The following is a 13,856-nucleotide window of genomic DNA, read 5'->3' as shown; positions in this document are numbered from 1 at the left end:
CGCCACTGCCTAGAAAACAGTCATAGCCTTTGTTAAAAAGTCCATGAGCACAATGTACCAGAAGACGGACACATTCCCGGAGGCGGGGTGAAGGAAAGTCACACGAACGCCACGCCCTCCTTGGCACTAGCCAGGGGCGAGAGCCTACCTTCCCCAAATCCTCTCCCCCCAAACCAGGAACGTTCCTGGCAACTCCGCACTCTGAGAGGCGGGGCGGGGGAAGGGATGGGCCCGGGACGCCGCTCAGGGGCACCCAGAAGGGGATACTGAACTTGAAGCTGGGACACCCTCCAGCGCCCTTGGCGAGCCTCCCGGTCCTGCCAAGCCTGAGTAAGGACTTCAGTCTCTAGAGCCCTTCCCTCCTATTTTTCTCCTCACACAAACCCTCACCCACTCCCGCCACCACGTACTCCGCTCCCCACGCGGCCGGAGCTAGACACTCTTAGGCAGCGCGGCCAACTCCCCCTGCCTCACGTCCGGCCAATTTCTCTTCCCGGGACCGAAGATTCCCCGGGCACTCACCCGCACACTCCCCGAACCTTGCCGGGATGTTCGGCGCGAACCTGGTTCCCCAGCCACAATCCCGGCGCCAACACCTCACTTACCGCGCGCTCCGCGCCGCTACTCTGCGCTCTGCGAGCCTCCAGCCGCGCCTGCGCGCTCCCACTGCTGCCGAACCTAGCAGGAACGAGGAGCCGAAGAGAATGGTGGTGGGAGGTGGCGGGGGCGGGGCCCGGGCCGGGTTAGGAGAGGAGAGGCGTGGCCAGGCGGGGTGGGAAACCGAGGGGCGGAGCCGCGGCTGCCTGGGTCCGGAAAACCGAGTGCTCCGGGCACTGGGCTGGAGTTTTCCATTCTTGAGGTCTGTTTATAACACAGGCAGAGAAGTTGTCGAGTCCTCTCGGTGCACCCCCACACTCATCCTCAAGAAAGCCCGTTTGGCGCGAGGCCAAGCTAGTCAGTCCCCGGGGGCCACCACGCCTCTCCCTGGAGCCACCTTGGATCCTTCCTAGCTAGCCTTTTACCCTTTTGCACGCCTATCTCCCCACATATTATCCGCCCTCCAGAGGTGAGGAATTTAGGGATATCTCATGCACAGACCTCCTGTGCAGTGTATCCTCGTTAACTTGACTCTGCTGTGTGCCAGCCCAGAATGTAGTGGGTGATTATCCAACTAGAGACAGCTGTTAAAGCTGAGCCCTTTCCCTGAGAACTGTTGCTGCTGTTTCTGCACTTGCGGTGACAATAATCCGCTTTTTCTTAAAAAGAGAGTTGAATAAGCCTACCCAAATATCTTGGGAAGAAGAACACGGGTTCTCAAATAAGACGCATCTTTGACCCTACTTTTTAGGTAGCACCTTAGAATTTGAACCTTCTAAAAGCCTGTCTGAGAAACAGAATTTTCGGCCTGTGTTGTTGTGTGGACTTTGCCCTAATGGTTTCAGGTTTTATGGCATTTAGCATTTTAAGAAGCCTAACTTGATTATTATTCCATGCTGCATGCGTGCTTAGTTTTAAGTTCTTTGCTTTTCTGTTTAGAGTCTGGTCAGCTGGGGTATCTCACGTGCCTTCAGATCAGCTATTAAAACAAACACACCTGAGTGAATCCAACATGCCTTGTCCTGTGGGCCTAAAGTGATATATTCCAAATTACTTTTCCTTTCTTCTTTTTACTTTAGTTATGATAGAATTGAGAAACATTTGGCTTATTAAGAATAAAAGAATTGTCACAAGGCCACACCCCTAGTCCTGCCTAGCAACTGTTTTGACTGTGATGGCAGCATTTTTGGGGAGAGTCTGGTAATTGCCCTTAGAGATCTGAATATCCTGAAATTCTCCCCATTAACCTTTGTGGTCCTTCCATTTGTGTATTTTACAAACCAGACCTTCTTGAACTCATTTCTATTTTGCATTTGTCAAATAAGTACAGGGGGATTGTAGTGAGGACATATTACAGGAGGGTATGTACATTGGTAAACATAAACACAGACTGTAGGATGAATAAATCTGTGAATGCCTGGAAATGGACTTTGTCCTATTCATTTCACTAATAAAATGTTTCACATACAGAAGTTGCCCCCAAAAAACCACTGGGTGAATAAAGGTAATTTTTGCATTCTTAATAGATGTGTATATATGTTCACAAACTTTCATTAAATTATGGGTTTATTTTCTTATTTTGTGTCTGAGTTTGTCAGGATATTTTGATTAAAGTGACCAAAAGTAAAATGAAGTATCTTAGGCAAAAAAGAGAAAGTTATTGTGTAACCCAAGCTGTGAAGGGGTAAGTCTATGATTGGCTTTAAGAATAGAACAGGGGCACCTGGGTGGCTCAGTCGGTTAAGCGTCCGACTTCAGCTCAGGTCACGATCTCGCGGTCCGTGAGTTCGAGCCCCGCGTCAGGCTCTGGGCTGATGGCTCAGAGCCTGGAGCCTGCTTCTGATTCTGTGTCTCCCTCTCTCTCTGCCCCTTCCCCGTTCATGCTCTGTCTCTCTCTGTCTCAAAAATAAATAAACGTTAAAAAAAAAAAGAATAAATAGAACAAGTAGCGGCAATGCTTCAAATTCCAGGTTAGGCTCTCAACCCAGCCTCTCTGGACAGGGTCATTCCTTTGGAACCTCTGAAAGTCATGTTCTGCAGGCTTAGAACCGTGGTCTCTGATAAATTGTGGGCTCACACCTGTCACGTTGTTACCAGACAGAATGGGCCTCTCTTCCCTCAGTTCCAATTTTTAGAACACCAGATAAGGAGCATGATTGGGTAAGATGAAGTAAAATAACCATTCTCGGAGAAAAAGTATATCTATGACATAATAATGACACCCCCAGGGGTGCCTGGGTGGCTCAGTCGGATGAGCATCCCACTCTTGATTTCAGTTCAGGACATGATCTCACAGTTCATGAGCATCAGGTTCTGCACTGATCATGTGGCCTGCTTGAGATTCTCTCTCTCTGTCTCTCTCTGCCCCTCCTCACTTGCTCTTGCTCTAAATAAATAAATAAATAAATAAACAAACAAATCAATCTTAAAAAAAGAAAAAAAGAATGGCACCCCCAGTAGAACCACAGTTGGAGGACAAAATAAAAACAAAGTGTGGGGGGAAGATGCTATTTCTGGAACAAGAGAAAAGTTGCTGGACAGATTTTTTTTTTAAAGTTCACCATGGAACAACTGCATAAGAAATACAGCCTTGGAGTTATCTTTTACCTCTCTCTCTTATTCAAGTATTAACCATTCTTAATAATAGTTTTCTGTGGCTGCTGTAAAAAAATAACCACAAACTTTAGTGGCTTAGCACAACACAAATTTATTATATATAGCTCCAGAGGTCAGAAGTCTGAAAAGGGTCACACTGAGCTAAAATCAAGGTGTCAGCAGAGTTGAATTCCTTTATGGAATTTGTGGTTCTAGGGAGAATCCTTCTTGACTTCTCCACATTTTAGAGGCAACTTCCTTGGTTTATGGCCCCCTTCCATCTTCAAAGACAGCACTGACATTACTCTGATACACTGACAATTCTGCCGACCTCTTCCACATTTAAGGTCCCTTATGATTATATTGGGCCTGTCAGATAATCTCAAATAATCTTACTTTAGGTTGATTAGCAACCTTAATTCCATCTGTACCTTTAATTCCCCTTTGCCATGTAACATAAGACCGCCTAGATCCTCAATGGTGGTCTGCCTCCTAGTTATAATCACATTCTTACCCGTGGCTTCTGTGAGGTACTACTGCATTCTCATAAGAATGTCTTATTTAACTGAAGCTAGTTCAAATTATTTTCTCTTGCATAAACCCCAGAATGTTCTAAGTAATACATGATGTGAGCTTAATTTTCATCCAGTTATTGTTTTATGATACGCCTCTTGTGTAAGAAATAAGGCAAGTTTAGGAACCAAATGGTCAGAGTTGGTATTCCAGCTCTACTTCACTAGCACTGCATCTCCTGGTTATCCCATATTCTTCAACCACTCCTTCCTCTTAATATTTACTCAAAGGCCCAGAGGGGCCTCACAAGTTACCACAGCCTAATCCTCATTCAATACTTCAGTCTCCCTAAGACACACCAGTTGGGTATAGAGCTAGTTCCCGGCTTAACTGATATCAAATAAATCTTAATGACTTGCCAATCAAATCTCTAGCCCTCAGCCTTCTCCTCATCTTCAGATCTGTAGTTACAGCTGATGAATGGATAATTCCTCCTCAATTTATAAGACACAAAACTCAATTTTTCTTCTGCCTTTCCTTCTGCATTTTCTTTCCTTCTTAATGAAACCACCATGCATCCCATCACATACATTAGAAATATTAAAGTCACCCATGATCCCTTACTTTTTAAATATTTATTGATTTTGTGAGAGAGAGAGAGAGAGAGAGAAAGAGAGAGAATCCCAATGCAGGGCTCCATCTCACAAACTGTGAGACCATGACCTGAGCCGAAATACAGAGCCAGTCGCTCAGCTGACTGAGCCATCCAAGCACCCCACCCATGATCCCTTCTTTTCTATCCTCAGTTGTTGATTCACTCTACCTTGTATATGTCTCACATCTTAATCCCTCTGTCCTGCCTGATTCATCATTAATCGCCTGACCTACAACATGGTCTCCCAACTAGTTTCCCTGTCTTTAGTTTCTTCCAAATCCAATCCACCCTTCTGAATTCCACAAGATAGCTTTACAAAAACAAATATGATTAAGCCACTGTATTTCTTAAAAACATTTCATGACTCCTACCCACTTTAACATAAAAGGTAAGCTCCCCAAGCACAATCAAATTTTCTAATTGTTTGGCTCTAGCGCATTTTTGCAAACTCACACCCCAACCCATCATATACATGATAAGCTACTCTCTATATTTACCTTATACTCTCATGCTGGTAGGACTTTTCTATTCTCTCTGTATGGCAGACACATTTTTAAAGATCCAGCTCAAAATACAGCCAATATGTAAAGTCTTCCTAGTGCCACAGCATGCAAAGTAAATTAGTTATTTCCACTCACCTTGCTAGCACAGTACTTGCATCCCCCTTATTCTTAACGCTTATGTCTTAACTCATTTATGCCTGAATCTCCCTCTTTACTGAGAACTCTTTGAGAGGAGGGGCAGTACAGCTCTGACATTAATCACAAAGCCTGACACATACAAGATTAGAAAAACATTCTTGTAGAAAAAAGGAGAAGAAATATAGGGAAGGAAGGAGATTCCATGCTGTTTTCTGTTTATGACTTGCCCAACTTTTTTAAAATCCCATATGTTAAGTCATTTCATTTATTAGTGCTCCAATTTCCAATTCAATAGTTTATCTCCAACACCTGTTTCAAGAATTGGCTCAAGAAGCAACTGGGTGGCTCAGTAGGTTGAGTGTCCAACTTTGGCTCAGGTCATGATCTTGTGGTTTGTGAGTTCAAGCCCCATGTTGGGCTCTGGGCTTGGAGCCTGGAGCCTGCTTCAGATTCTGTGTCTCCCTCCCTCTCTGTCCCTCCCCTGCTGGCTCACTCACTCTCTCTCTCTCTCTCAAAAATAAACATTAAGAAAAAAGAATTGGCTCAAACACTGATGTCTACAGAGTGGAGGGATGCTCACTCTGAATGAATCCCTACTCTGACAAATCCTTTTCTTTTGTTATTATTATTATTAATTTATATCCAAGTTAGTTAACATATAGTGTAATAATGATTTCAGGAATAGAATTTAGTGATTCATCACTTACATATAATAGCCAGTGCTTATCCCAACAAGTGCCCTCCTTTATGCCCATAACCCATTTAGCCCATCTCCCCCCACCCAAAACCACTCCAGCAACCCCCAGTTTGTTCTCTGTATTTCAAGAGGCTTTTATGGTTTGTCTCCCTCCCTGTCTTTATATTATTTTTGCTTCCCTTCCTTTATATTCATCTGTTTTGTATCTTAAATACCACATATGAGTGAAATCATATGATATTTGTCTTTCTCTGACTTATTTCTCTTAGTATAATACACTCTAGTTCCATCCACATAATGCAAATGGCAAGATTTCATTCTTTTTGATCACCAAGTAATATTCTATTGTATATATGTACCAAACTTCTTTATCCATTCATCTGTTGATGGACATTTGGGCTCTTATCAAACGTTGGCTATTGTCAATAGCACTGCTATAAATATTGGGGAATATGTGCCCCTTCGAAATAGCACCCCTGTATCCTTTGGATAAATACCTAGTAGGGCAATTGCTGGGTCATAGGGTAGTTCTATTTTTAATTTTTTGAGAAACCTCCATACTGTTTTCCAGAGTGGCTACACCAGTTTGCATTCCCCCCAGCAGTGCAAAAGGGTTCCTCTTTCTCCGCATCCTCGCCCACATTTGTTGTTGACTCAGTTGTTAATTTTAGCCATTCTGACAGGTGTGAAGTGGTATCTCATAGTGGTTTTGATTTGTATTTCCCTCATGAGTGATGCTGAACATTTTTTTTCATGTGTCTTTTAGCCATCTGTATGTCTTCTTTTGAAAAGTGTCTACTCATGTCTTTTGCCCATTTCTTCACTGGGTTGTTGTTTTTTGGGTGTTGAGTTTGATAAGTTCTTTATAGATTTTGGATACTAATGCTTTATCCGATATGTCATTTGCAAATATCTTCTCCCATTCCATGGGTTGCCTTTTAGTTTTGCTGATTGTTTCCTTCGCTGTGCAGAAGCTTTTTATTTTGATGAGGTCCCAATAGTTCATTTTTGTTTTTGTTTCCCTTGTCTCTGGACACATGTCAAGTAAGAAGTTGCTGTGACCGAGGTCAAAGAGGTTTTGCCTGTTTTCTCCTCTAGGATTTTGATGGCTTCTTGTCTTACGTTTAGGTCATTCATCCATTTTGAGTTTATTTTGGGGTATGGTGTAAGATAGTGGTCCAGGTTCATTCTTGTGCATGTCTCTGTCCAATTTTCCCAGCACCATTTGCTGAAGACACTATCTTTTTTCCATTGGATATCCTTTCCTGCTTTGTCAAACATTAGTTGGCCATATGTTTGTGGGTCCATTTCTGGGTTCTCTATTCTATTCCATTGCGTATGTGTCTGTTTTTATGCCAGTACCACACTGTCTGGATGATTACAGTTTTGTAATACAGCTTGAAGTCTGGAATTGTGATGCCTCCAGCTTTGGTTTCTTTTTCAGAATAGCTTTGGCTATTCAGGGTCTTTTCTGATTCAATACAAATTTTAGGATTGTTTGTACTAGCTCTGTGAAGAATGCTGGTGTTATTTTGATAGGGATTGCATTGAATACATAGATTGCTTTGGGTAGTATCAACATTTTAACAATATTTGTTCTTCCAATCCATGAGCATGGAATGTTTTTCCGTTTTTTTGTGTGTCTTCTTTGATTTCTTTCATAAGCTTTCTATAGTTTTCAGTGTATGGATTTTTCACCTCTTTGGTTAGGTTTATTACTAGGTATTTTATGGTTTTTGGTGCAATTGCAAATGGGATTGATTCCTTGATTTCTCTTTCTGCTGCTTCATTACTGGTATATAGAAATGCAACCGATTTCTATACATTTATTTTATGTCTTGCGACTTTGCTGAATTCATGGATCAGTTCTAGCAGTTTTTTTGGTGTAATCGTTTGGGTCTTCCACATAGGGTATCACGTCATCTGCAAAGAGTGAAAGTTTGACTTTCTCCTTGGTGATTTGAATGCCTTTTATTTCTTTGTGTTGTCTAATTGCTAAGGCTAGCACTTCCAACACTATGTTGAATAACAGTGGTGAGAGTGGACATCCTTGTTGTGTTCCTGACCTTAGGGAGAAAGCTCTCAGTATTTCCCCACTGAGGATGATATTAGCATTGGGTCTTTCATATATGGCTTTTAAGATCTTGAGGTATGATCCTTCTTACTTTCTTGAAGGTTTTTTTTTTATCAAGAAATGATGTTGTATTTTGTCAAATGCTTTCTCTACATCTATTCAGAGGATCATGTGGTTCTTATCCTTTCTTTTATTAGCGTGACATATCCATTGATTGATTTGCAGATATTGAACCAGCCCTGCATCCCAGTAATAAATCCCACTTGACCATGGTGAATGATTCTTGTAATGTATTGTTGGGTCTGGTTGGCTAGTATCTTCTTGAGAATTTTTGCATCCATATTCATCAGGGAAATTGGTCTGTAGTTCTCCTTTTTAGTGGGGTCTTTGTCTGGTTTTGGAATCAAGGCAATGCTAGCTTCATGGAATGAGTTTGGAAGTTTTCCTTCCATTTCTATTTTTTGGAAGAGCTTCAGAAAAATACATGTTAACTTTTCCTTAAACGTTTGGTAGAATTCCCCTGGAAAGCCATCCGGCCCTGGACTCTTGTTTGTTGGGAGATTTTTGATTACTGAATCAATTTCTTTAGTGGTTATGGGTCTGTTAAAATTTTCTATTTCTTCTTGTTACAGTTGGTAGTTTCTATGTTTCTAGGAACTTGTCTATTTCTTCCGGATTGCCCAATTTATTGGCATATAATTGCTCATAAAATTCTCTTATTATTGTTTCTATTTCTGCAGTTTTGGTTGTGATCTCTATCTACTCTTTCATTAGTGATTTTATTTGGGTCCTTTCTTTTTTCTTTTTGATCAGTCTGGCTAGGGGTATCAATTTTGTTAATTCTTTTAAAGAACTAGCTTCTGGTTTTATTGATCTGTTCTACTGTTTTTTTGTTTTTGGAAGCATTGATTTCTGCTCTAATCTTTATTATTTCCTGTCTTCTTCTGGTTTTGGGCTTTCTTTGCTGTTCTTTTTCCAGCTCTTTAAGGTATAAGGTTACGTTTTGTATTTGAGACCTTTCTTCCTTCTTTAGTAATGCCTGGGTTGCTATACACTTCCCTCTTAGGACCACCTTTGCTGAATTCCAGAGGTTTTGGGCTGCAGTATTTTCATTTCCATTGGCTTCCATGTACTTTTAAATTTCCTCTTCAGTTTCTTGTTTAACCCATTCATTATTTCGTAGGATGTTCTTTAATCTCCAAGTATTCATGGTCTTTCCAAATTTTTTCTTGTGGGTGATTTCGAGTTTCAGAGAGCTGTGGTCTGAAAATATGCAAGGTATGATCTTGATCTTTCTGTACTTGTTTAGGGCTGATTTGTGTCCCATTATGTGATCTATTCTGGAGAATGTTTCATGTGCACTCAAGAAGAATGTGTATTCTGCTGCTTTAGGGTGAAATTTTCTGAATATATCTGTTAAGTCCATCCAGTCCAGTGTGTCATTCAAAGCCATTGTTTCAGTTGACTGGGCATCCAACTTCGGCTCAGGTCATGATCTCAAAGTTTGTGAGTTTGAGCCTCACGTTGGGCTCTGTGCTGACAGCTCAGAGCCTGGAGCCTGCTTCCGATTCTGTGTCTCCCTCTCTCTCTGCCCCTCCCCCACTCATGCTCTGTCTCACAAAAATAAACATTAAATTTTTTTTTAAAGCCATTGTTTCCTTGTTGATTTTTTGCTTAGATGATCTATCCACTGCTGCAAGTAGAGTGTTGAGGTCCCCTACTATTATGGTATTGTTGTTAATGGATTTCTGTATGTTTGTGATTAATTGATTTATCTATTTGGGTTCTTCCACATAGGGGCATAAATATTTACAATTGCTAGATCTTCTTGATGGATAGACCCCTTAATTATGATATAATACCCTTATTCATCTCTTGTTACAGTCTTTATTTTAAAATCTAGTTTTTCTAATATAACTATGGCTATACCAGCTTTCTTTTGGTGACCATTAGCGTGATAGATGGTTCTCCATCCCCTTACTTTCAATCTGTAAGTTGTCTTTAGGTCTAAAATGGGTCTTTTGTAAGCAGCATATAGGTGGGTCTTGTTTTCTTAGCCATTCTGATACCCTATGTCTTTTGATTGGAGCATTTAGTCCATTGACATTTAGACTAATGAAAGATACGAATTTAGTGCCATTGTGTTGCCTGTAGAGTTGGAGTTTCTGGGGGTGTTATCTGGTCCTTTCTAGTCTTGGTTGCTTTTGGTCTATTTTGTTTTGTTTCATCTTTTTTCCAAAGAGTCTCCGTGAAATTTCTTCTAGGGCTGATTTAGTGGTCATGAACTCCTTTAGTTTTTGTTTGTCTGGGAAACTCTTTATCTCCCCTATTTTTAATGACAGCCTTGCTGGATAAAGAATTCTTGGCTGCATATTTTTCCAATGTAGCACATTGAATATATCTTGCTACTCCTTTCTGGCCTGCCAAGATTCTGTGGATAGGTCTGCTGCGAACCTGATCTGTCTTCCCTTATAGGTTAGGGACGTTTTGTTCCCCTTGCTGCTTTCATAATTCTTTCCTTGTCTGTATCTTGTGAAGTTGACTATGATATGCCTTGTTTATGGTCAGTTTTTGTTAAATCTAATGGGAGTTCTCTGTGTTTCTTGGATTTTGATGTCTGTGTTCTTCCCCAGATTAGGAAAGTTTTGCACTGTAATTTGATAAAATAGTGAAAAATGGGAAATAAAAGAAAGAAAAGAAACAAAGTACAAAAAATTTAAAAATTAAAAAGTGCATATAATAAAATAGAATAAAATGAAATAAAGAATGTGAAATAGAATAAAAATTTTACAAAAAATAAGTAACATAGTAAAATTTTTTTTCAATTAAAAAAAAAACAAAAGAAAAATAAATGTTTCTCTTTCTGTACCCAAGAAAAAGAAAGTAGGGGGGAAAAAAGAAAAAAAAACATTTAAACAAAGACAGAAGCAAAAATAAAGCATAACCAAAAAAATCTAATAGATGAACCAGTGAAAAGAGTGAAACCAGAATGAAGTTACACACAGTTTCTCCTAGAACTCAAACTATGAAGCCCTCTATAGTCTGTACACTAAGCTGGCAGAGAGGCTTGTGCTAGTTGGCTAGGGGATATGCTTGGAGGCCACAGTTGGGCGGGGCTTGGTTTACTAGCTCCATTTTCCACTAGGTGGCCCTGGTTAGCTTACCAGGGTGGATCAGTGTGGTGCACATGCGTGGGCACATGTATGCTTGTGTGTGGGAGAGGTGGAAATGGCTCACCCAGCTTTCTAGTCCCTGGCACAGGAACTTTGCGTTCTCACCGACCTGCAGTCAAGCACCCCTTCTTTGTCTCAGGCCTCTGTTCACTCCACTTCACCACTGTCCATGTCCAAGCAGTCAACCTGCCAGGTGGCACCTCCCTCCAGGGTTTTATCTCAGATGGGGCTGTGTTTCAAAATCCCTCACTTCAGAGACCCCTGCAGCTTGGACCCACCCCGACTCTCTTGGGGAGGGTCTTGCTGACCAATGGCTGGGTGCTGACCTGCACCAGAAAATGTTTGTGCAATAACACAGTGGCAGAGATTATGGCAAATCACAACACACAGCCAGCACTAGGTTTCAGCATACTCTGATGTCTTTGTCCCAATACCAGCAAACATGGTTGCTCTCTGGGGTCCGATAGGACCTTTGCCTATGGGGGGTTGCTGTATGGCTTCTACCAAATGCTCTCCAATCAGAGGAACTGCTCCCCATTTGGCACACAGACCCCTCAGACCTCGTTGCCTGCTCTTGGGGATTCACCCTGTTTCTTCACCAGAGCACTACCAGGCACTGAGCTCTGTAACTTCAGACTCTGTGCTCCACCATTTATAGAGTCCTGTGGTATTGAGACCCTCTCCTTTCTCTGTGTCAATGGTTTTGGGGAACTGATTTCTTGTTCAGTTCCTTGTATTTTCACTCTCTTTCTCTCCAGCTACTTTCAGGAGAATGTTTTTCCTGTATTCTCCAGGTGCACAGCACTCTGTCCCTCTTTATTTATCCTCTCTCTGCAAAAACAGCTCCCTACCCTCTGTGTCTTTTCTCTCCCACAATTCACCTCTCCATACCACGCACCTGCCAAGTTCTGTGGCTCAAGTTATATGGATTGTTGTGTTAATCCTCAGATCAGTCTCCTAGGTGTGCAGAATGGTTTGGTGCTGATCTAGCTGCATTTCAGGGAAGAGACAAGCTGAGAACTTCTAAGCTGCTCCACCATCTTGCTTAACCAATCCTTTTCTTTAGAACTTTTCATTGCTGGTGTGCTGAGGTATCTCAGTCTGTTAAGCATCTGACTTCAGCTTGGGTCATGATCTTGCAGTTCATGAGTTTGAGCCCTGCATTGGGCTCTCTGCTGTCAGCACAGAGCTTGCTTCAGGTTCTCTGTTCCGCTTTCTCTCTGTCCGTCCCCAGCCTGTGCTCTCTCTCTCTCAAAAATTAAATAAACATTTAAAAAAAATTTTTAATGTTTATTTAATTTTTGAGAGAGAGAGAAATAAAGTGTGAGCAGGTGAGGGCAAAGGGAGAGAGAGAGAGAGATACAGACTCTGAAGCAGGCTCCAGGCTCTGAGCTGTCATCAGAGAGCCTGATGCTGGGCTCAAACTCACGAACCGTGAGATCATGACCTGAGTCGAAGTCAGAGGCTTGACTGTGCCACCCAGGCACACCACTAAACATTTTTTTTAAAAGAATTTTTCATCACTTATGTGCTTAATTCACACAAGTGATATAATTTTAGTTTTACCTGTATTTGACATATTGTTCCATGTGTTTATATTTTTAACTCCTAAGTGGTTTGATAAATTACAAGAAAGGGTTTATTTTTTGTATTTCTTTTGTATCTTCTTGAAAATTTTTGATAAACATACAGGTAGCATGATTGATCATATGATAGGCCATACAACCGGTGTCAATAAACTTAAAAGAATTGAAATCATGCAGAGTATGTCCTCTGACTACAATGAAATTAAATTAGCAATGAATACAATATGATAGCTAGACAAAATTCACATACAGTTGACCCTTGAACAACACAGAGGATTGGGGCACCAACCTCCACCCCTTGCTATACAGTTGAAAATCCACACATAACTTTTAACTCCCCCCAAATTTAAACCACTAATAGCCTACTGTTGACTGGTGACCTCACCAATAACATAAATGGTCGATGAACACATATTTTGCATGTTATATGTATTGTATATGGTATTCTTACAATAAAGCAAGCTGAAGGAAATAAAATGCCATTAAGATGATTATAAGAAAGGGAAAGTACACTTAAAGTACTGTCCTTTATCAAAACAAATTTGCAGAGCACCTGGCTAGTTCAGTCGTTAGAGCATATGACTCTTGATCTTGGGGCTGTGAATTCAAGCCCCACATTGGGTGTAGAGATTACTCAAAAAAATAAAATCTGGGGCACCAGGATGGCTCAGTTGGTTGAGCAACCAACTTCAGCTCAGATCATGATCTCATGGTTCATGAGTTCAAGCCCTGTATCAGGCTCACTGCTGCAGAGCCCTCTTCGGATCCTCTGCCCCCCTTTCTCTCTGCCCCTCCCCCCTCCAAAAATAAATAAAACATTTTTAAAAATCTAAGAAAAAAAAGTATGTGCCTTAAAAAAATTACATCTAAGTGGACCCATGCACTTCAAACCCATGTTGTTCAAGGATCAACTATATTTGGAAATTAAATAATGTAAAAATCAGTTGTTTTATATGTTAGCACACAATTAGAAAATACAATTTAAAACCCATTTGATTTACAATAACATCAGAAACTATTAAATAGGAAAAAAATTAACAAAAGATAGGTAAGACCTCTTTATTATAAAGTACCAAATACTGCTGAGAGAAATTCAGCAAGACCTAACTAAATTGAAAGATATACCATGTTCATGGATTGGAAAACTCAATAATGTTAAGATATATTTCTCCCAATTTTGATTTTAGAGTCAACACACTCCCAGTAATAATCCCAGCAGACTTAACAAAAAATAGCCAAACTGATTATGTATATAGGAAATTATGTATATAGGAAATTAAAGGATATGAAACTGTAAAGGAATAATCTAAATTATCCAAAGCAAT

The 13,856-nt window shown here is 40.8% G+C and overlaps 1 protein-coding gene across 3 annotated transcripts in view; it reads right to left on the bottom strand.

The window, feature by feature from the left end:
* Positions 1 to 694, bottom strand: part of PRRG1 (proline rich and Gla domain 1) — a 139,296-nt gene extending 138,602 nt beyond the window's left edge. For 2 of the 3 annotated variants that reach the window (XM_047844771.1, XM_047844769.1), the window contains exon 1: positions 606 to 694. The gene's annotated coding sequence lies outside the window, so the exon portion shown is untranslated. The other variant, XM_047844770.1, reaches the window with a different exon arrangement.
* Positions 695 to 13,856: the final 13,162 nt, after the last annotated feature.

The sequence above is a fragment of the Prionailurus viverrinus genome, chromosome X, assembly GCF_022837055.1.
Source record: "Prionailurus viverrinus isolate Anna chromosome X, UM_Priviv_1.0, whole genome shotgun sequence".
Classification (NCBI taxonomy): Eukaryota; Metazoa; Chordata; class Mammalia; order Carnivora; family Felidae; genus Prionailurus; species Prionailurus viverrinus.
This window is presented reverse-complemented; position numbering and strand designations above follow the sequence as displayed.